Genomic DNA, 22,990 nt, shown 5'->3' with positions numbered 1-22,990 from the left:
ATACTAGGTACAGCGAGGGGTGAAAGATGCCAAGGAAATCTCAAACTCTGCTGTGTGGAAGGTCTTCTGAGCTTGATCCAGGCTCAGCCACTTCTGTGCAACCAAGTCAGCTAAATTTTTTGAGCCACCATTTCCCCATTTGATATCTCATCCATACACTTGGAAGTACAGGCTAAGAACCAAGATATAGTTTAGGAAAAAATAATCTTCTGAACTGTAAAATATTATAAAATCGAGTTTTTATTAAGATAATTTTTGGTACTGTCAGCCCCTCGCATCAGAAACCCCATGACTTCATTTGTCCTTCTCCTGCTGTTAAATTAAGCCCTCCTTGGGCCCCGTTTCTTGGGCTTTTCACCTTTTCATTCAAAATCCTTTGTCCAATTCCACCCTAAAATCCCCCTTTCCATGGAATCACCTAAAATGTATGGCCAACATATTCCAGCCAGAGTAGCTCTTCCTCTAGGTGACATAATTAGAGCCTGGTGTCCTTTTTGAAAGAATTCACTAAGAATAGAAACTGTAGGCACTTTGGCAGAGGTTCAAGGGCTGTATCTTTTAAGCGTTAAGCCATTTCATCACCCTGCAAATCTCATTTTAAGGCAAAGGCAGCATTTTCTTCTTGCAAATAGGAGTGGACTTGCTCACCACAATGTCAGGCTCTTTCAAGAATGAGTGATTCGTGTCTTTATCATCAGTGATGAGAGCATTTAAAAGGCCTGCTTTACATTCTCAGTGAAGATGAAGGACTTGGCCAAGTGAGAATGAAGTAATGTGATCTATTCTAGTGAGTGTACATTTTGTCCATCACAGGCTGGTTTGGATAATTATAAAATCCAACCTGGGCAGCACAAACTATACAGTTCATGTATGCATCTGCTGCTGAGCACATCCTCTGAGCTTCTGGGGCTAATCCACACTCCTCCTTGGTTGGGCTCATGGGTAGAACCTTCACTACAGCAGCGAGGTAATTCTGAAGGCATCATAACATCAAAAGATAACTGTGTGGGTTCTCTCAGAAAAAATAGTGATACCTGGCATGTGACAATACTCTGCAAACAACATTCTTTAAAAGCATAATTGACTTAGATTAGAAAAGAATTGTGGGACTCTCCAGTGTAATGAAGCCGATGATTCAAATGCCATCCCAAATGAAAGAGAGGGAAGAATAGGAATAATTTCTGAAGCAGGGAACTTGTGAGAAGGCAGTGCAGAGAAGCCACTGAGTAGGGAGGGCCTCCCCACCAGAATGGGTTACCATCCTCCGGGGTAGAGCTGCCTGCAGGATGCAGGAATGACAGGTGCTTCCAGCTCCTACTCCTAAGAGGTTGAAGAGATTCGGCCAATCTTTACTTATAAGGGGAGAGGAAAAGAGTCCTTGCTTTTTTTGTCTCTCGGAGAATTTCTACCTTCAGTAATCAATACAGCATTTTATTGAGACATGCCTTTTCCTAAGTAGTACTGAAAACATTGAAAGCAAGCCCTGTTTTCTAGTGTGAACAGAGCATGCTCTACTCATTCATTTCATAAATATTAAGAACTTGCCATATGATAGTTAATATTCTAGGATACGGTTTTCATGCGGAGATAGACAACAAGATTGATAAGAACAATACAATAACGTGTTAAAAGGTGATACTTATGTTGGAGAAAATTTAAGCAGGAAAGAGAAAATGCCCTCCAAAGTAGAGAAACATTTTAAAGCCCAAAGCGAATCACTACACTGATATTTGTCTTAATTTATGATCTGCCTATGGTGACTATATTGTCACCTGCTAAATACTCTGAATGTTGTGTTTCTCTCTTTATTCTGGAGTTAGCATCGTTATCAACCTTCTGCTTTATACTCAGCTGTTGATTTTGCATGCCTTGTGACACAAGGCTTTTCCACCTACCATTGTCCTGGTCTCCAGATGAATGAGATGCCAATGTCCTGTGGCCCAAGCACATCTAATACTGTGTAAAGCATGGGATAGAGGCTTAAAAAAACATCCAAACCCAGCCAAAGCATCATTTGAAAATGTTTCTATTCATTAACTGTTCAGGTCTCTTCTGTCATAACACACCAGGATATCTGTTGTTGCTGTGAGCAAAGGATAATCAATGACAAACACACTATTTATTGCAGAATCTACCATATGTTCTGCCTTCTACTTACCACGCTGTATATTGGCTCTGCTGATGTATTGTTTTCACTAAGTTATCCATCTTCCAAGCTCTACATAGGAGTAAAAATAAAAACAGGGGACTCAGCCATGCCCCCACCCTCTGTTGAAATATGACTGATGCAAGTCCTTCCTAAGACCAGTGACATGCTACCAACCCATGGAGAAAACCCACAACATGTTTTTACTGCATCACCTTGGCACATAAACAACATGCTCAAATTCCTTCCTCTTAAATGGAAACAAGAAGAAAAGCAATTGAAGCAATCGATTAAAATCTTTAGAAAGCATACAAGCAAATCATCATCCTTTCTACAAGAGAAGCCAGAGTGCATCATCTGAGTTGGAAATGTGAGCATATGGAAATTCGTTTTCTTAGCACGGCTTTCTGTTCCTTTGAATATTTTTTAAATCTGAAGCTAAGGAAGTCACATTTTATTTGCTGCTGCAATATAATATTGATGATGCAAGTAAGGATGAAACTCTGTAAAGTGTGGCTGGCTCTGCGTCAGTTCCCATTCCTGGTTAGTTTCTTTGTAATTGTTTGTGAAAGTGTATTTATCAAAGAACAGACCTCAGGATTATTGGGTTCAGCAATGTGAGAAGACTCACGGGGAGAAATCATAGTGTTTTCATTCTAAATTATTTATTGGCTGGAATGTCTAAGGAATTTAAATTTTCAGTCTAGTATTCAAGTTTGTAGGGGGTGCACAGCCCACACCTGAGTTGCAGATATTCAAAAGAATACTCAAAGTAAAATGCATTTTTATAGAATATGACTTAGTTACTGGTTAATTACTGAATAGGTATGTAGTAGCATCTTAGCATCACCATTGTGAACATATGCCCCTTCAGGAGAGTTATTCAACAAAGTTATTCTGGTCCTGTTACTCTCAAGGTTCTCTGCTACAGACACTGGGCAGTAATTCTGCTTCCTTAACTCACTACAACTCTTCAAATAAATTCTAAGCTACTGGCTTTAATATTTTGCCTTTGCCACGGTGACTAGTTCTGACCCTAAAACTGTGTGTGTGTGTGTGTGTGTGTGTGTGTGTGTGTGCGCACACACACACTCGCCCATGCAGTCTCCGCTCGCTTGGCTTTCTAATTTCACTGCCACATCTAATATTGTCATGAGTCATAGATTATCATAAAAAAGAAAATCTATTATTGATATGGATTAGAATATTAACAAATCTGAAAACTTTTTCATTAAAGGGTTAAATATTATCTTTAGAGAGAATATGCTCAAACATTTTATAAAGTTTACCTACAGATTTATTCCAAGGTTACTTTTAGTTTGACATTAGAGTATGACAATATCTTACATTAAACATAAAAGCCATTTAAATGTTCAGCATAGTTGCTAAGTGGTCCTTGATAGTGTAAACAGTTCATATATTCTGAAGGTGTTTAGAGGTATTGGCGCTTGGCCATGGAAATAATGTTAAGACCCTTCTTGAGAAAGGAATTCCAAGAACCATTAGTGATGACTTGTGGTTAGCACTTGGCTTATTTTTATTTTACTCTAGACTTCTAAAACCATGGTTGTTTATTCAGGAAAATGTCAAACTATCTTGTACAGAGGATAATTATATGTTCTTGGAATGTACCAGTGTCGAAAGTTTCACTTTAATAATTTCAATTTAATAATTTTCAATTTATAAATTTACTAAGTTAGCAATTTCAGTTTAAGAAATTCATTGTAATAATTTTCATTACACACTTCACAAATAATATACACCATCTAGATGCATTAAAGTGTGTAAGTCTGGGCTTGTATGTCACATTGTTTAAACCATAAGACATTTTGCTGGTAATATAGAAAGTTGGGATGTAGATTTAGGGCAATAAGAAAAATCCAACTTCAAAATCCTGGGTCTTGTTTTGTCTCTAGATTGTCAAGTGCCACTAATAGAAAATTAGCCAAGGTCTTCACAGTTAGCTCAAGTGCCTATTTAATAATTTAATTGTTTGATTTTTTTTTTTTTTTTTTTGGAGACAGTCTAGCACTTTCACCCAGGCTGGAGTACAGTGGCGCGATTTCAGCTCACTGCAAGCTGTGCCTCCCGGGTTTACACTATTCTCCTGCCTCAGCCTCCTGAGTAGCTGGGACTACAGGCACCCGCCACCACGCCCAGCTAATTTTTTGTATTTTTAGTAGAGACGGGGATTCACCGTGTTAGCCAGGATGGTCTCGATCTCCTGACCTGGTGATCCACCCGCCTCAGCCTCCCAAAGTGCTGGGATTACAGGCGTGAGCCACCGCGCCCGGCCCCGCCTTACTCACCTCTCTAGAAAGTGTTGAACAGAAAATTAAGAGTTGCTTTTTTAAAAGTATTTTAGGGTTATCAAGATTCAATTTCCTTAGGATAAATGTGTTGCAATTAAATGGTTTATAAAACCTTTGATCAAATAATATCTAAAACTCTTATGGGCAAGGCCTCTTAATAATTTCAGTCATTATTATATTTTAATGTTAAGATTTTCTTATATTTTGAAAATTTATCAGCATAGGCCAGATCTTTTTTCACTTTATAAGTGATTCTGAGTGATTCGTGATCCAGCAATGAGACAGAGAATACCAAGGACATACACATCTAAATAAAATTAAGGGATTCCAGTTTGTTGCAAATCCATTGTGATTAAACTGTGTATTGGGTTTCCCAATAGAAGCTTGACTTTTGCCAATAAATACCAAATTATTAGATTTCCCAAGGTGGGGAAAAAAAAGGTAGTATTGGCATAAAATGTTTCATTGGTTGCTTCTTTATGCTTGTTTCAGTACCAAGGGTCTATTGATAGCTGATGAGATATTGGGATTCAGTGAGGGGACTGTGAACACCCAGAGAAGCAGTATTAGGTCTTACTAATTTGGATAGCTCCATTGCCTGGCATAATGTTGGGCTTACAGACATATTTGGAATGACACTTCAAGGGAAGGTTTTTAACCTGGATTCCCAGACCCTTATATAGTGGCTGGTTGCTAAGATTATCAAATATCTTTCAGGAGGTTCTTTACATCAGGCAAAGTTTGATATACATGTGAATCATTAAATAGAGCATGTCTGCCTGGGCGCAGTGGCTTATGCCTATAATCCCAGCACTTTGGGAGGCCAAGGTGGGAGGATCACCTGAGGTCAGGAATTCAAGACCAGCCTGGCCAACATGGCGAAAACCCATCTCTACTAAAAGTACAAAAATTAGCCAGGCGTGGTGGCACGTGCCTGTAGTCCCAGCTACTTGGGAGACTGAGGCAGGAGAATTGCTTGAACCCAGGAAGTAGAGGTTGCAGTGAGCCCAAATAATGCCACTGCACTCCAGCCTGGATGACAGAGTGAGACTCTGTCTCAGGGGCAAACAACAAACAAACAAAAAAGCAAAAGCAAAAAAAAGAAAGAGAGCATGTTTATAAAATTAATTTGATTTCCTTATTTCATTCCCCTAATAGCATAAACTGTGTCCTGCATTTTGTGGAATCATGAGCTACATAACTTTCTGAAGTTATTTTCTCCCTTTAACTCCAAGATTTTATGATCCTAATAGGTTATCTCACCTACAGATAAAAAAACAGAGTTTATTCAGGATAAATAGATAGCTGCCTCAAGGGTGAAAAATACCACTATCACCTTCAGTGAATTATTTTAACATTTTTAATGGTCAGCTACCCTTTCTCTGTAACACAGACCAACTTTGTTTTCCCTGTCAGTCTGCTGTGGAGTTAGGAGCTTGGTGTCTGACATCGAGGATGTCTGCATTTGCATGCTAGTTCTCCCTGTAAATGCCGAGTCCACATGAGGTCCTCAGTTTCATGTTCTATGTCTGAAAACAATGGATTGGTGCACAGTTTAGTTTCCTATTAATCACCCACTTTCTCAGTAAAGTGTCAGTTCCAGAGTCAAGAAGACCCATGTTATTTGAGAGTGGGGAAAGAGCAAAGAATATATACATATACACGATTGTATATATGCATAAATACACAAAATATTGATTAGTATCTACATTAAATATGTATATGTGAAATGTGTATGTATATACACATATGCATATACATGTCTTGTGTATATACATATATATGTATATATCACAGTTTCTCTTTAGTTCCTTACTTCTCTAAGTAGAAAAAAAATTATCATAAACAGTACTATCATATCTTTCTTTTCTCTCCATATATAACTGTGCACTTGCCTTGACAATACAATTTCATTTATGACCATTTAAAATAACCCTCTTTCACCTTGCTTGAAATTGCTTATGTATTTCTCTGTGAGTGACCTTTTTTATTCTCTTGAACAATAGATGAAACAAAAGCTCTTGATTTCTGTAAGGTCATAGGTATTGACTGAACCTGTGACTGATTGTTTCATAAAACCTTAGGTACTACCTCGGGTAATGAAGGAGAGATCTTTGCTAGTAGCTTCGGTTATAAGGGCTAAAATGTGAAGACCTCTTTGAAACTCACAGTTAAAACTCCGTGCCCAGACATACACAGTGAAACCAAAATGAATTAAATGCATGAGTGAAATTCTAGAAAAATGTAAGGGAGCAAGAGAGAGGGGAAAACTGATTTGCCATATTTTCTCCCCAGCAGATAAACTCTGATGGCAAAATGGGATTGCGCTACATGGGGGTGTTTTACCTTCGGGGCAAGGAAGAAGTTGCTTCTTGGATTTCCTCCTTGGAAGGACAAAAGTGAAGTGTTGCAGGCTAAACAGGAGAGAAGGCATCAGTACCTGAAGAAAGAACAATGGGGGCAAAGTTCCTGAAATAACAGGTTGAGGAACTGGGCAGATCACCTTGTCTTTTCTCCGAAAGACCCTGCACCACACTTTCCAGGGCTGTTACAGGAGTTTCCAGCGGCGTGATGACGCTCACAGCAGAGCCAAAGAGAATCATTATTTCAAAATACAATTATGGATGGTTTAGTACATAATGATAGTTAATATTTATCCAATGCATAATAAAATACATACTACTTTATCTCATTTAACCCTCACACCATCCTTAAAAGATGGATGCTATTTTTGGAACCATTTTATGGATAAGAAAAGCAAGGCTTAGAAATGTGAAGTTACTTGTCTGAGACCATACGTATAGGAGGCAATGGAGACAGGACTAAGGTCCAGGTCCCCATGATGAGTTCATTTGTTTTTTTCTGCTTCTCTGGGCTGAATCACAAAGGAAAGTTTGCCATATACCGCAGCGAACGATGAGGAATTTTGGAATACATTTAAATGACCAGGATAAAAGGGGCTAGCACTGTCTGCTCTGTGGTGATATTGTAAGGTCTGTTTTTGTCTCTTCCCTACTGACCGCAACACACACACACACACACACACACACACACACACACACATACGTGCACACAGTCCTTTGTGTCTTATGAATTTTCTCCTCCATTCTTTTTCATTTCATCCAAGCCCACACTCTTTGCCCAGTGTACCAGGTCTTGGGCATGATTGCTAACCACCTGTCTTCCATCACTTCTCATTGGCACCCGTGAACCTGACATCCTTACAGTATCAGGTGCCTCACTCTTCCGCGTGACATTTTGATGCTGCCTCCTCAGGTTCCCTGGTGTCTCTTCTGACCTTCCGCTCCTGTAACAGCTAATACCACCTTCAAGGCAGAGCTCAAGTATAAACAGTTTACATTCTGATATGGGACATTCCCTTTCTTCCCCACCACTGCGTCTTCCTTTACTCCATCACACTTTGTTCATCCTGTTGCTATTTTGCCCTGTGATAACTGAACTAGATTCCTTTACTTCTAAGCTAGAAGGTGGCAGGCAGTTGTTTTCCTGTTCATCTGTTACCAGCACATGGGAGATGCTTTATGTGCTTCCAATTTAAAAAAGCAAATGAACAGCTTCAAATACAGGAAGAGTAAAAATAGTCTGCCCAGCTCAAGATTCACTTTGAAGGCTGTTAACATTGACATAACGTAAAAGGAAAAATGTATGCATTGCTCGCCATATTTAGAAATATGAATCGTATGTTAAATTAAACGTTTATTTTTGGTGGTAGCAATAAAATAGACATTTCTGATTGAGCACAAGCATGGACTGAAACCTGTACAGTCCACCATTCATCTCTACAACTCTAACAGTCAGGATCTGCCATTTGCCCATCTCAGAGAAGAAAGTCAGGTTTAGTAAGAAGACAATTGCCAGAAATTGCACTGTTACACGGTGGAGAAAGTAGAATTTGACCAACATTCAACTTGAAACCTTGTGTTCTGGTTACAGTGCTATCCCACCCACATCAGGTATTTATTGATCTGTACTGTCATATCCCAACTGGTCACATACAAATAAGTAGTCGCTAATTTGTGCATTTCCCAAATTAGCATCTGTGTAGTGCATGCAATTTTTGCACTTCAAAATTTAGCATAAATGCACTCCCAATTTTAGCATCTATGTAGTGTGCACATTTTTTCTAAGCCAAGTCAGGCCCGGCGCGGTGGCTCACGTCTGTAATCCTAGCACTTGGGGAGGCAGAAGCAGGTGGATCACTATGTCAGGAGATCGAGACCATGCTGGCTAACATGGTGAAACCCCATATACTAAAAATACAAAAATCTAGCCAGGTGTGATGGCATGCACCTGTAGTCCCAGCTACTCAGGAGGCAGAGGCAGGAGATTCGTCTGAACCCGGGAAACAGAGATTGCAGTGAGCCAAGATTGCACCACTGCACTCCAGCCTGGGCAACAGAGCAAGACTTTAAAAAAAAAAAAAAAAAGTCGGTTGGGTGTGGTGGTGCATGCCTGTAATCCCAGCACTTTGTGAGGCCAAGGTGGGTGGATCACAAGATCAGGAGTTTGAGACCAGCCTGGCCAACATAGTGAAACCCCGTCTCTACTAAAAACACCAAAAATTAGCCGGGCATCGTGGCAATGTGCCTGTGATCCCAGCTACTTGGGAGGCTGAGGCAGAATTGCTTGAACCTGGGAGGTGGAGGGTGCCGTGAGCCCAGAAGGTGCCACTGCACTCCAGCCTGGTGACAGAGAGAGACTGTCTTAAATAAACAAACAAAGCAAAGTCACAGGCCAAATTTTAAAATTCTCTTGTAACAATCTCCTGTCAACACAGTATTTCCTGAGTCTTTGTTGTTTACACTCATGTGTATGACTTTGCCCTCAACTTGGAAATATTTTCTTTATAGCACTTCACACTCTTATCATGTTCACTTTTCCTTTTGGGATATTCTTTTCTGCACTGCAATTACCTATAACCTTCAAAGTGCTGCTTTCTCCTGGAAAACTTGGTTCTGATGACTTCAACTATTTGTTTAATATCTTTATTTTTTATTTAAATAAATTTACTGTTTATATGACTGACATTTATTTTTCACTTAACATTATAATTGATGTTTCCCGCTCTCAAATGTCTTATATACCTGTCCTAATTTTCTATTTGATGTAATTTTTGTATGTTCTACTGTCATGTTGATTTTTTCAGACGGAATGTTACTTTTCATCATCTCTAGCCCCCAGAATCTGCCAATTACGTCTGTCAATGGCATTATTAGTTTTCATTAATTTGCAGTTAAAGTTTCACACAATTTTGAATCTTGCTTCTGTTTTCTGTATGTAGAGTTATATACTAATTACTTTTTGAATCTCCCTCCACATTCTTAATGACACTATCTGTTAGATTAAATCATTTCTAGATTAAACCACGCCAACCTGGACCAACATGAGACACTCATAATAGACTGCTCAGCCTTTAGTTTTTTCCTTTCCAGTGAACTCTACACAATATTACCTACAACACTCATTTCATTGTATTAACATAATCAAACTATACGATGAATTCTTATTGTTTAGTATGTGTGAGTAATTAAATCATGTGTTAATTGTTTAGTTCATAAATACAAATGCTAAATCTCCAATCTATTTAAAACTAAGACCTTTATTCTATGTATTTCAAAAAGTTTTTCACAATATATAGTATGCATATTCTGTATCAATTAAACTTTACAAATTCAATAATTGCACACACACTTCTTGAAAATTTGATATATTTAACATCTAGCATAATATTGGGCATCATGATGATGAATTGGGTTATATAGATAAGAGCTAGTATAAAACCACATTGTCATCACATAAAATTGAGAAAATTTTGAGTACTGAAGATTTCTGGAAACACTAAGTCATCAATTCAGGCGTAGTGGCCCATATTTTTAAAAGTAGCACTTGGCTCTTTTTCTGACCCAAGTTGAAGAACAGTGGTGAGAAATTGTGACACTTCAGTTTCCTAAACCCTAAAAGTTAATTTGGGGAGGAAATAAATTATAAATGTAAATAATGTTTGTTTTAACTCTATGCTTAGTATTATTCTCATCTACTCCAGCAAGGTATGTGTAATGCTTTTGAAATATAGCATGCTTTCTAGACTTGTTTTTGCAAATGTATCTTCACTTTGGCTCACTAAGTGTCTCACTCCAGGATTAACTTAGCCCTGGAGGATCAGAAAAAAAAATGGAAGCTAGAGAGTCAATTTCTTGTTTTCACCCTATGGCTCCATATTTCTTTTAGAGTTACAGGAAACAGGTGAAACAAATGTAGCAGCTTCCCGGGAGTCATCTTGGGCATTTTAGGTCTATATTTTCTATGTTTATTGGATAATAGAAGAGCTTGGAACAGGTATAACACAGTGATTGAAAAAGGGTGGACTTCACTTTTTAACCTGAAAGCAAACTTGGCAGTCCGAATCATCCTTTTACTGGAAACAGCTTTGAAAGATGAATTTTTAAAGAAAGAAACCTGTTCAAACATGGAAGCTGTTGAGAAAAGAGTACAGATATAGAATACCGATTTTATTAGTGGACTATTCATACACAATATGCAGGAATGTATTGTGGATAAGAAACTAAAATAGAAATGGGAAGAAATACAGGATAAGTAGGACAAAGAACAAACACAAACATAAGTCACATTAGTACTGAGAATAGATGCAAATAACCAGATTTCACTTCTATAAACATGACTGGATTTATCAATATTAGTTTAGGTGTTTTACTTCAGTTTCTCCTCAGAGAAAAAAATTTGCAATTGTCTGCATTTCAAAACTTTGCAAAATGACAATGGAAATAAAAGATATATGTGACTAATCATAATCTAGCTATCATGTATTGAATTTCTCCTATGTGCTAGCTAGGCACTAACTCAGTCCTTAAGATCATTCAATATCCACGAAAACTGGTTCATCTATACAACAGTCACAGATTATGAGCAGGGGAGTAGGAAGGTCAACTGACTTATTCAAGATCAAACAGACAATGAGTACCGCAGCTAGGCACACTGCAAGAGGCAGAACTGGGATTTGCATCCCTATCATGTAGGTGACACAGACTATTCTAGATAGGCTAAGTTTGAGCAATAGCCTACAGGAGACATGTCTCTACTAAGTTGGATTCATGTGTTCTCTTCAGCTTTTATGAAAAACACATAATTTTGTATAAAAAGTCACATTACGCTGGGCATGGTGGCTCATGTCTGTAATCTCATCACTTTGGGAGGCTGAGGCAAGCAGATCATTTGAGATCAGGAGTTCGAGACAAGCCTGGCCAACATGATGAAACCCTGTTTCTACTAAAAATAAGAAAATTAGCCAGGCATGGTGGCACACACCTGTAATCCCAACTACCAGGGAAGCTGAGGCAGAAGAATCGCTTGAACCTGGGAGGCAGTGGTTGAAGTGAGCCGATACTGTGCCACTGTACTCCACCCTGGGCAACAGAGACTTTGTCTCAAAAAAGAAACAAAACAAAACAGGAAAAGAAAAGAAAGCACATTATCCTTGAGACAGGATTTACTGCACAAACTCCCTTTAGGATATTTTCTTTCCTTCTCTCAGTGTCACTTTTCTCAGGTGAGAAATTTCCATTGAAACCAACCAAAGGAAATAATTGGCAACACTGACCAACAAAAATGGTGGTGTTTTCCTGCATGGAGGTGTTTGTATTTTCTTCTGATAACAAGAGTTATCTCGCTCTGATGCTGTTCCTCTCTTTGGGTAAGGAGGAAGCTCATCAACGATAATGAAAGATTTATATTTCAGCTGTTTCCTAACTTTGCCTTTTGAATGCTATGCATAATTTGCTGGTTCTGATTCTTTGTGTTATTTAGAATTTTCCTCTACGTACTATGCATTTTCAAGTTACACCCAATCCTGGTAGAATGAGCAAGGCCATAGACTGTAGAACACAAAATGGCATAAAGGTGACAAAGGAAATGTGAGCAAGGAAGGAGAAGAAAGAGATCCCCCTTTGGACTGTGCTGGTCAGTAGGACCTTCTAGAAGGAAGTAGTGACAGGCAGAAACAGCGGTGTATGAGTCCATTTTCACACTGCCATACCAAGATGGGGTAATTTATTTAAAAAAAAAAAAAAGAGGTTTAATCGACTCAGTTCCACATGGCCCAGGAGGCCTCAGGAAACTTACAATCATGGCAGGAGGAGAAGTAGGCACATCTTACAGGCAAGCAGGCAAGATAAAGAGAACAAGAAGCCTAGGGGAAACTGCCATTAATGAAACCACCACATCTCATGAGAAGTCCCTCACATGTGAGAACAGCATGGTAGAACTCACCCCCGTGATCCAACCACCTTCCACCAGGTCTCTCCCTCAAAAGCTGAGGATTACAACTCACGATGAGATTTGGGTGAGGACACAAAATTTAACTACATCATTCAGTGATGAGGGATGAGGTGGATTTCAGTGGCAGAAGGTGGAGGGTTTGCCTGTTGCACAGATTGAAGTGTATTACATGACTTTGTAAGAATGTCTTAAATAAAGTTCCCCAGGAGATAGATGTGGAGATGGAGTTGATGTACACAAAAGTTATTAAGATGTGCTCTGGGAGCAATATCTGTTGAAGAGTGAGGGAAATGCATTCGGGTTGAGGGATAAGGTGAACTTTGACATCTTTGTAAAGGCCTCAGCCTGCCTGGAGCTATAATTCTTGTTAGTGTTGTCTTGATTTGAGGCCAGAGGCTCTGGTCTCTTTAACCTCACCATCAGTGTCATTGGATGATGACTGCCCTCAGGAAGGATGCCCCCAGGCAAGGAAGCTCTTTTTTTTTTTTTTTTTTTTTTTTTTTTAAGACAGAGTCTGGCTCTGTGGCCCAGGCTGGAGTGCAGTGGCCGGATCTCAGCTCACTGCAAAGCTCCGCTTCCCGGGTTTACACCATTCTCCTGCCTCAGCCTCCCGAGTAGCTGGGACTACAGGCGCCCGCCACCTCGCCCGGCTAGTTTTTTGTATTTTTTTCACAAGTCCGGAGGGAATTTGGTCTGAAAGCCCCAGCAGCCAGCAATACCAATAAAGGGCAGCAGACAGGGCCAGCATGCAAGGGGGTATTATCCAATGGCATCTAAGCATCTTTAAAAAAAAAAAAATTAAGTTCCAGGGTACATGTGCAGAATGCGCAGATTTGTTACACAGGTAAATGTGTGGCATGGTGGTTTGCTGTACTTATCAATCCATCACCCAGGTATTAAGCCCCAGCATACATTAGGATTTTTTTCCTAATGCTCTCCTTTTCCCGGAACCATCCCCGTGATAGGTCCCAGTGTGTGTTGTTCCCCTCCCTGTGTCCATGTGTTCTTGCTGTTCAACTCCCACTTAAAGTGAGAATATGTGGTGTTTGACTTTCTGTTCCTGCATTAGTTTGCTGACAATAACGGCTTCCAGCTCTATCCATGTTCCTGAAAAAGACAAGATCTCATTCCTTTTTATGGCTGCATAGTATTCCATAGTATATATGTACCAGTTTCTTTATCCGGTTTATCACTGATGGACATTTGGGTTGATTCCATGTCTTTGCTATTGTGAATAGTGCTGCAATGAACATATGCATACATGTGTCTTTATAAGAGAATGATTTATATTCCTTTGGGTATATATCCAATAATGGAATTGCTAGGTCAAATGGTATTTCTGGTTTTAGAACTTTAAGGAATCACCACACTGTCTTCCACAATGGCCGAACTAATTTACTTTCCCACCAGCAGTGTAAAACGGTTCCCATTTCTCTGCAACCTCTCCAGCACATGTCGTTTCTAGACTTTCTAATAATCATCATTCTCACTGGCGTGAGATCTGAGCATCTTAATGGCTCACACAGGATTCCTGCAATAGTAATAGGCTGCAACATCAGTGAACCACAAAGTGTGTTCTAATAAATATATGTAATCATTATCTACCGTTATATGCACTATTTTTAGAGTATTATTTACTTGAAAAGGAATGCAAACATACCAGTCCTTGGCATGTGAAGATAATTCTTCTAACCCTTATAAGCTTCTGTGTTGGTTTCCTAGTGAACTCAACATGAAGGTGAACCAAGGACATATGTCTGATGCACAAGTGAGATTAAAATTCTCAGCTTAGTTTATGATACCTTTGTGGCTAGAAGAGTCCATGGCATTTCCTAAATGCCTAATATGCTACTGAGTAATTCTGTGAGAACTAAAACCCATTAATTTCCCAATCAATAGAAAGGTTTTAAATTTAAATATGCTTTAGGCATACATTATTGGTAAGCAGGAATTACATTTTCATTTCTAGAATAATTAAACCTATGAAAAAAATAGAAAAAGGTAATAGAAAATACAGCAAAATATTGTTGTTTGAGTATGCTGGTATCATGAGTAATATTTTGCCTGCTGTTTTGTTCTTATTTTTCAAATTTACTGTAATAAAATGTGTAGTTTGTAATGGTAATGATTAAGTTTGGGGAAAGTATTTTATCAGCTAAGTTTTAGAAATAAATTAAGATCTGCTGTCCAAAAACAACAAAACAAAAACAAAAACAAACACAAACACGCAAAAAGATCTTCTGCATTAGGAAGGAATTCCCATAGAGTGATCATAATGTCTATGACATACAACTCATGTCATTGCCTTGTAGAAAGTGTGCAGCAAAAGTTATGGGAGCACATCTTTCTCAAGTTTATTTATAATGTGTTGACTTATTTCAGACCAATTTTGCATTATTAGCTTCCACACTCACCTCCTTTATTTTTCTTTTATGAGTAAGAGTTTGGTGTCAGAATACACAGTATGTTACATCTCGGAGCCCAGAGTGATTATTAGCAGAAATATGTGTTTGTTAATCAAACTGCAGGTAAATGTATTCAGTGAATATGTAAAAGAGACTTCTACTCGTAAAGGAAATGAAAAAAAGTCACAATGAAAGTGAAATCCGAGGGACTGGATGGAGGTTGGTGTCTATGAGAGTAGCCGGGAGGTCACAGGAGACGACTGGAGCATTCACAGTGGGTTCTTCAGAATGGAAAAGCATGGTCAGCGTAAAATGCACAAGGGATTTTGAAGAATTAATGGCAACAAAATGTAAAAGTCTCAATTTTTACATTAATTACATCTTGAAATCGTGTTACTTGGGATATATTACATTATATAAAATATGTTACTGAAATAAATTTTACCTGTTTCCTTCCTAATTTCCAGTGTGAATACTAAATATTGCACATGTAGTTTCATCATAAATTGTATATGTACTTGGGCAGCTCTGACTTAGTTTGAAATTCCTTATGTTAACATAGCTTCAATGGTTGCCTCTTATCATAAACCACTCATCTTTAATATTCCCCAAATGAAATCATTATAATTCAGAAGCATATAAACTGCTTTTATTAAAATAATTAGGTGTTTTTGCTGAATCAAATGATGTAATAATTGTTTATTCTGAAATAATGAATTAGGGCAGAGTTATTTTTAACTACTGAGCATGTAACTTGTTTTATCTTTTTGTCTTAATATTGTTAATAATCCCGGCAGTAAATAAAATAGCAAAATAGTACTATCTATCTATCTATCTATCTATCTATCTATCTATCTATCTATCTATCTAAAGATTCTCAGTGGAAAAGCACCAAATTTAACTGGAAAACTCAATTACACCTTTTAACATATTAAGACTCAGGATAGTAATTAAGACCAAATAAGTCTCAAATGATGTAAGTATAGTAGCTGGTGTTTTAAACTCAATTTCCCCTATAAAATAATGGAATTGAAATAAATATAAAAGGTAAGACGTCACCACCTAGCAAAAGAGAACAAAAATATCTTGTATATTTATAATTACTGTGCTAAAATCATATCTGTATGGTACCTGTTTGAACTATTTTAAAATCTAAACTAATGGGGTAATCGTGTGGTTATGGGTAATTGGGGAGAAAGAAAGAATAGCTGTTTACTGGTATAACATTTAACAAGTTAATATTTATACCAGTAAACTGTCTATTGGTATAAATTTAATAAAATCCATTTTACCTGTATTCTGAGCTATTATGTTTTCATGCTATATCAAACATGTATTTTTCTCAAGCATCTCAATTAAACATGCTGTAATTTAAATTACAGATATCAAATTTACATATGTAAGCATACATGTCTCCTAAACATCAAAAAAGTAACCTACATTTCAAAAATTCATAGTCCCATCAACACAGAAGAACCAATTCATGCCTCCGAGCCTGAGGGATGGGTCCCACATTTGCATAGGACGCAGCCTCCCCACCTCTGCTTTAGCTGTGTGGTTCTCTATCAATAAGGTCATTATTCAAGGCCCAGATGCATCACCAGAGTGGGCTATTGTGCTTCCTCCGTCTCAATTCAGCGCTCCCACAGCCTGAATCTCCTCTGAGCTCTTTGAAATGAGGCCAAAAAATGTATCTAAATTACACCATTTACTAACGCAAAGAAAAGATCTTTCTTTGGTATGTATTGGAGTTAATAATATTTATTAGGCATCTCATTTATACACCCTGCCATAGCAGCATTGTAGGTAGGGTTATAATTTTAAAAGTCTAGACTGGCTTGTATTTCTCAGTATCTGGTGGCGTGTGGGAGAAGGAGACAGATAAGAAGCCCTCTGCAAAGACAGACTGAGTTTACCCTGCACCCTTAGGAAGACTTCCAGAGTACATCTGTAACTTCCAGTATCAAAAACTGTTGAATGGACAGAGAAGATACCAAATTCAGCATCAAATTACAAATACGAAGAGGTTAATACAGGAAATAAAAATTGTAAATGATCAACTTAACAGCTTAAGGATTTGGGGGTAGAATTGAATTCAAAACTGTTATTCTGTGTTTTCTTTCTGAAAACTCTTTTGGACAAGGGAAGGGAGTCCTTCGTGAATTTCATGTGCTTTGTAGAAATTCCCTCCTGAATGATCTCCACTCCAATCATCACACCAAGATTCCTTATTCCATTCACGGTCCCCTCCTGTTCTAGATTTCTAGACAGTTAATTCAGTCTGTGCTGAGAGTAAAATATAGGTTACAAAGAAGGGTGCATTATTTATAATAGTGATATGATCAGAGCTCCATAATCTTTCAATAATTGATGACTTCTTATAATGTGTCAACATTTTTCTATGGTTGGGGTACCAGAGAAAGAATGGACCTATTCTCTTACCAGCTGCATATTTTCTGAATAACTTACGCCTCCACTCTTTGACCTCATTTTACCAATTATACTTAAAAGATTAAATGGTCACTAAGATATAATGATTTGAGTTTCAAGCAAATTTTGATTTAAGTATATTATTAAGTAGAAAATATGCAATGTACTGATTCTGGAATACAATTTCAATAGTCAGATGCAGTTATTTCTAACTATATGCTAACTTATCTGAAAGACTAGAATATTACTAAGAGATCATGGTTTAATTTCCATTTGAAGTATTTTCCTGAAGGGAAACAAACCAAACTAAAATACAAGATGAAGCCACCACGACATAACCCTGAGCACTTCACTATACTGAGTCTGAACAACATTATATTCCTTACACCACTTGTGACATGTCAAAATATCAGACACTGATAGAAAATCAACGTCTAGCCGGGCGCGGTGGCTCAAGCCTGTAATCCCAGCACTTTGGGAGGCCGAGACGGGCGGATCACGAGGTCAGCAGATCGAGACCATCCTGGCTAACAAGGTGAAACCCCATCTCAACTAAAAAATACAAAAAATAACTAGCCGGGCGAGGTGGCGGGCACCTGTAGTCCCAGCTACTCGGGAGGCTGAGGCAGGAGAATGGCGTAAACCCGGGAGGCGGAGCTTGCAGTGAGCTGAGATCCGGCCACTGCATCCCAGCCTGGGCGACAGAGTGAGACTCCCTCTCAAAAAAAAAAAAAAAAAAAAAAAAAAAAAAGAAAATCAACATCTAGCTCTCCATTTAAATCTTAAAAGCAACAGCTGCTAGATGCCCATGAATTACGCTGGCAAGAGACAGCATTCTGTGTGCATCATCCATGCAATCTCCATCTCCACATAAGTAATCAACTTTATATGGTATTTCACATTATTCTTGTTATTCTTGCTTTCTCTATGCAGCACCCACTGCTGAAATCATGAGAGTGACCATGTGTTTTATAGAGGGAGATAATAAAAGTTAGACAGTAGCATTGTACCGAGATTAGGGAAATCTACTCTTTAGGATGGTAGTGGTAGAGGTGAGACTATCCTTTTGAAAACATAGTATAGCAAAATGTATAAATTTAGAACCTAGAAATTAGTATCAATTCACAATGGAGCCATCATGAGATTAATACTTTTCTGGCATATTACTTTTTTACAATTTTATCAAGTTTGGATTCAAACAAATCGAAGATAATTTTACGTTATCTTCTGTATTCTTAAAAGTATTAAGTCAAGAAGACAATTAGTATTCCAAGGAATAGAATTTTTCAAATTAAGTGTTCTGCCCAAACTGGAAACCAGCCAAGCTGCTCTCTAAAAATAGCAATTTAAACTACTGTTTTCTAAAAGAATGGAAAGGAGATTTCTGTCTACTGGATTTAGATGATTCTCTCTGGTATTCTTAACCTACTTTTCAAAACACAAAAATTTGTTTTAAAAAAACACTTTACTGAGGATGGTTATTTGAAGGTAATTTCCATGTTGCGCACTCTTATTTAAAATCCTAGAGCTGTTTATTGAATATCCTGGAATGGCTACTTCACGTTTAATTAAGCAGCCGCGCGTTTTCGCACCTATGTAGAGAGCTATGACACAGCATAAGGACGGGTATACAAGGCATGGGTTTATCCACTGGGTTCAAATCTTGGGTCTCCCTCTTCTGTTCGTACATTTAATATGGTTCGTGACTTCTTTTTACTTTTTAGAAACCGTGTTCTTCCAGCTCACAAAAAAATGGCATAGCTCTTACCTAGCCTGAATCTTACAATGACGACTTTCCATATGTGCCAAACAAAGAGTTTAGCTAATCAACAGCTCAATTCAAGGGTAGCAATCCCTTCTGCGAGTGGGATCGTTTTCAATTCATTGTTCTCCACAAAACTGAAGAAGCACATCCTCGGACTGTCAGATAATAGATTGCGGATTACAATTTTTCAAGATAATTCACTGTGTATTGTTTCCAAGCATAATTCAATTAAATGCAATTCAGTTCAGAAAGTGTTTGCAGATGCCTATTTCGTCTAAAATTGTACTACCGGGAAGGAAATGGAAGGGAAAGAGCAATGGAAATAACTAATTGATTGACTGAAATATGGACAATGCTATCAACCTCCTGAGCAGCTGAGAAAAAAATGGATACAAGGCAGAGAACAACTCACTAAAGAGATACACCCAAGCAATCTTGCTGTACTGGGGCAAAGGAAACAGTGGCTAATTTGGATTGTGCCCAATTGGGCAGGTATCAAGGGGAGGAATTTTAGTTCAGGTTTAAATCACTGGGATATTTCCATAATAGAGAAAGCCTGTGGGGTTGATGAAAGGTAGCTGGGACGTGGAGTTAACCATAGAGTTCGCCTGAGAGCTTAGTAACTGGGCTGATTAGTCTTGGCCCAGAAACTAATGTGATGAATAATAAGCTAAAACAGATGTATCCAAATAATTTGATGAATCTGTGTTACCTTATCGAATATTTATCTGTTGATTTACAAACACGTGTATCATTAAATGCAAAGAGGGTTTGAAGAATCGAGCTTAGCTAATTCATTTATTAAAATGTTCTATTTTAAAAAATATTTAATATATATTTGAATGAACGCCAAACTAATACATTTTTTAATCTTTACATAAATATTTGGAAACTATGTGGAAAATATAGCTAGAAAAAAGGCACTTTTTCAAAGGTGATTACATTAATAATATTTTACAGTCAAAGCTTTGATAAAATGTACAACACTTTGTATACTGGTCCTGTAGACCTGATGCATTTTCCATGAACATCCTATGTTGCCTAGTAACAGAGCATGTGTCGGTGCGTTGGCAACAACTGGAATGAGGTATGGAGTAGCAGAACATCCTATCGTGACTATCTTACCTGCTAGTTACCCTTTGCATTCAGTGAGCCAACTATGCATGCATGGTGTGGGGGCCTGGTGTAAGGTTGTTAGGAAACAAGAAGAAAATAGGTTTGTGGATTGAAGGAGATCATGATCCAAAGCATTGAGACAGAATTCTCCTTCAATCACAAATATGTACAGAAGGCTAAAGTGCTTTTAAAGAAAAGAGAGTGGCAACCAGAAAGGCAACTATGCAGTGACCTAAAATTCACTGCATTTCATTGTAAGGATACTTGAGAAACATGCTCTCTGCCCAAATTCTGTCCAACATGCAGCTAGGCGTTTATTGTGTGGTTACTGAATGAAAAAGCAACAAAAATCAATTAACAATAAATAATTCAGGCACTCCCATGGAGCCCATGGTGGCTCCTGAGGGAATGAACTCGGAACTCTGGCTTGCAAGTAAACAGAACCTCCACTAATCCTATGGCATTTCTTCACACCTGATTTATGAAGGTTTATATGCGCAATGAGAGTCAGATTCTACATATGTTACATCGATGGACATTATGTTAACAATGATTTCTTATATGTATAAATATATAAATATACATTAAATAATCTTATGTTGATGTTTTCCCCAGGGCTTGAGGATTAGGCCCTATTAAAAATATGTAAAGAGATACTTCGACAGCGTTAAGAGGATAGTCTGTAACAAAATATTTCTTAGCTCTTGTCTTCTTGGAAAAATGTAATATGGATGTAACTCAGTAATACCTTTCAGGAAATACTGCTTTAAAATGCTGTCTAAAATAGGAATCCTCCTAACTTTTTATCTGTAAAAATGATTTGGATTTCGATAAAGCAATCCAACGGGTTAATAGCAGTTTGGACATACTATGTTAATGAACACTGAAAAGTCCTTAGCTTACTGAAGGCCATAAAATTGCAGATGTACACTATATCAAGTCCCAAATGGATACAAGGTAAAATGAAATAAAACTTTTAAACTCCATTTAAAAAATGTAGAGTTGGCTATCACGGTGACAGAAAATAGATATTTATCTTCAAATGCAGAGACTTGTGAAAAAAAATCACATTTGCCTTTATGAAACATAATCCCTTTCTTTTTATCCTGGTGCCTGTGCACAGTTATTCTCATTAAAACATCATCCTGACCAATTATGCACACAGCTCACTGGGGCTCTGCCTCCCTCACAGCAGGCTGCTGGTATACCTGCCTGAGACCAACTTACCCCCACATGGATTAGTATCTCACCATCCTGTCCTCATCCTGTCCTGTGTGTTCTGGGGCCTCTTCTCCCTTTCCACATTCACCAACACAGTCCTCCCTAGGACCTGCGACCTGCTATTACTTTAAGCTTCTTCGTCTTTCATTATTCTGCATTTAGTTACTCAGAGTCACCTTTTTATGAAGGCATTCACAGGTACCCAGGCTGGATGAAACACCACTTCTGTGCTCAGGCTTGATTTTGGATTTATTTACCTTTTGAGCAATTATTTGCTTAAGTTTTGCATCTTCTATACTACAGGGCATGGGTCAATGTAGCACAGTGTGGATCATGGTAGGTATTCAGTTCACATTTATGTTCATCAGATACATGGTTCGACTTAGCCATGTTTTTAATGTCTTCAGCCCCTTGCATAGGACCTTCTATCCAACAGTTATGTGTTCTCTCATAACTGTGAAAGAAAATTATAAACAGATGTTTTTGAAAACAAGACTAGTGGTAAAAATTAGCAGACACTGATGGATGACTTTGGGAAGATGCCTTTTATGTTAGAATGAGCTTCCCATTGTTGCTGCTCTGTGGGCTCACCCTTCATGGCAGCCCCTAACCTCCGAGAGAACATAGGTAAGAACCCACCACACTCATTCGTATACTCGCCTATGATCATAATATGAGCCAGTACATGGAGGAAGACAAGTCCATCAAATCTTCCTGTTCTTTCCATTCAGAAAATCCCTCCATAGAGTCTGCTGGGTGTCAGCAACTTTGTTAGACATCAGGGAAACAAAAATGCATTATTTGCTGTTGATTCTCTTACAGGCCTTGGTGCTTAGCTGCTTAGCCAAGTTATTTGGGATGAAACTCTGTGGTAATCATTCGGTTGATCTTATGTGGAAAATGTTTTGAATTGCACGAGCTCAGAGCTCTTTCTGATTTGTTCTGCTTATCTGCTCTTCTCTGCATGGAAGGGGTGGTATCTGCAAAGTACAGTCAATCACATGTGGGAGGGAAAGGTGTTGGTGTTCCCAAACACTTATTTACTGGAGGCACTGGAGCACCCAACTGCCCAGGAGTGTCCATCTCCTTATTGATGCCACTGGGCTTGTTTACAGTGTAGGTACCTCTTATGGTAAGAGAGGAATAAAACAAACGGAAATAGAAGCAGTTATTATTCCTACGGGACGGGGAGGTGGCTGAGAGATGACTTCCTCTTCCCTTGTTTCCTAGTCCTGAGTCTTCCAGCAATTTTGACAGATGTTATTGATTCCTCGCCATTTAC

The 22,990-nt window shown here is 38.3% G+C and overlaps 1 protein-coding gene and 1 long non-coding RNA gene across 3 annotated transcripts in view; both read right to left on the bottom strand.

The window, feature by feature from the left end:
- The window catches only part of LOC139355625 (CUB and Sushi multiple domains 1), a 2,038,620-nt gene that overhangs the window by 1,792,458 nt on the left and 223,172 nt on the right, over nt 1–22,990 (bottom strand). The gene's annotated exons all lie outside the window — the stretch shown is intronic.
- The window catches only part of LOC139355948 (uncharacterized), a 52,707-nt gene that overhangs the window by 7,192 nt on the left and 22,525 nt on the right, over nt 1–22,990 (bottom strand). Inside the window, exon 2 of the long non-coding RNA XR_011607301.1 lies at nt 1–22,990. This exon is cut by the window's left edge and continues 7,192 nt beyond it. This is a non-coding gene — a long non-coding RNA (uncharacterized lncRNA).

The sequence above is a fragment of the Macaca nemestrina genome, chromosome 8, assembly GCF_043159975.1.
Source record: "Macaca nemestrina isolate mMacNem1 chromosome 8, mMacNem.hap1, whole genome shotgun sequence".
Classification (NCBI taxonomy): Eukaryota; Metazoa; Chordata; class Mammalia; order Primates; family Cercopithecidae; genus Macaca; species Macaca nemestrina.
This window is presented reverse-complemented; position numbering and strand designations above follow the sequence as displayed.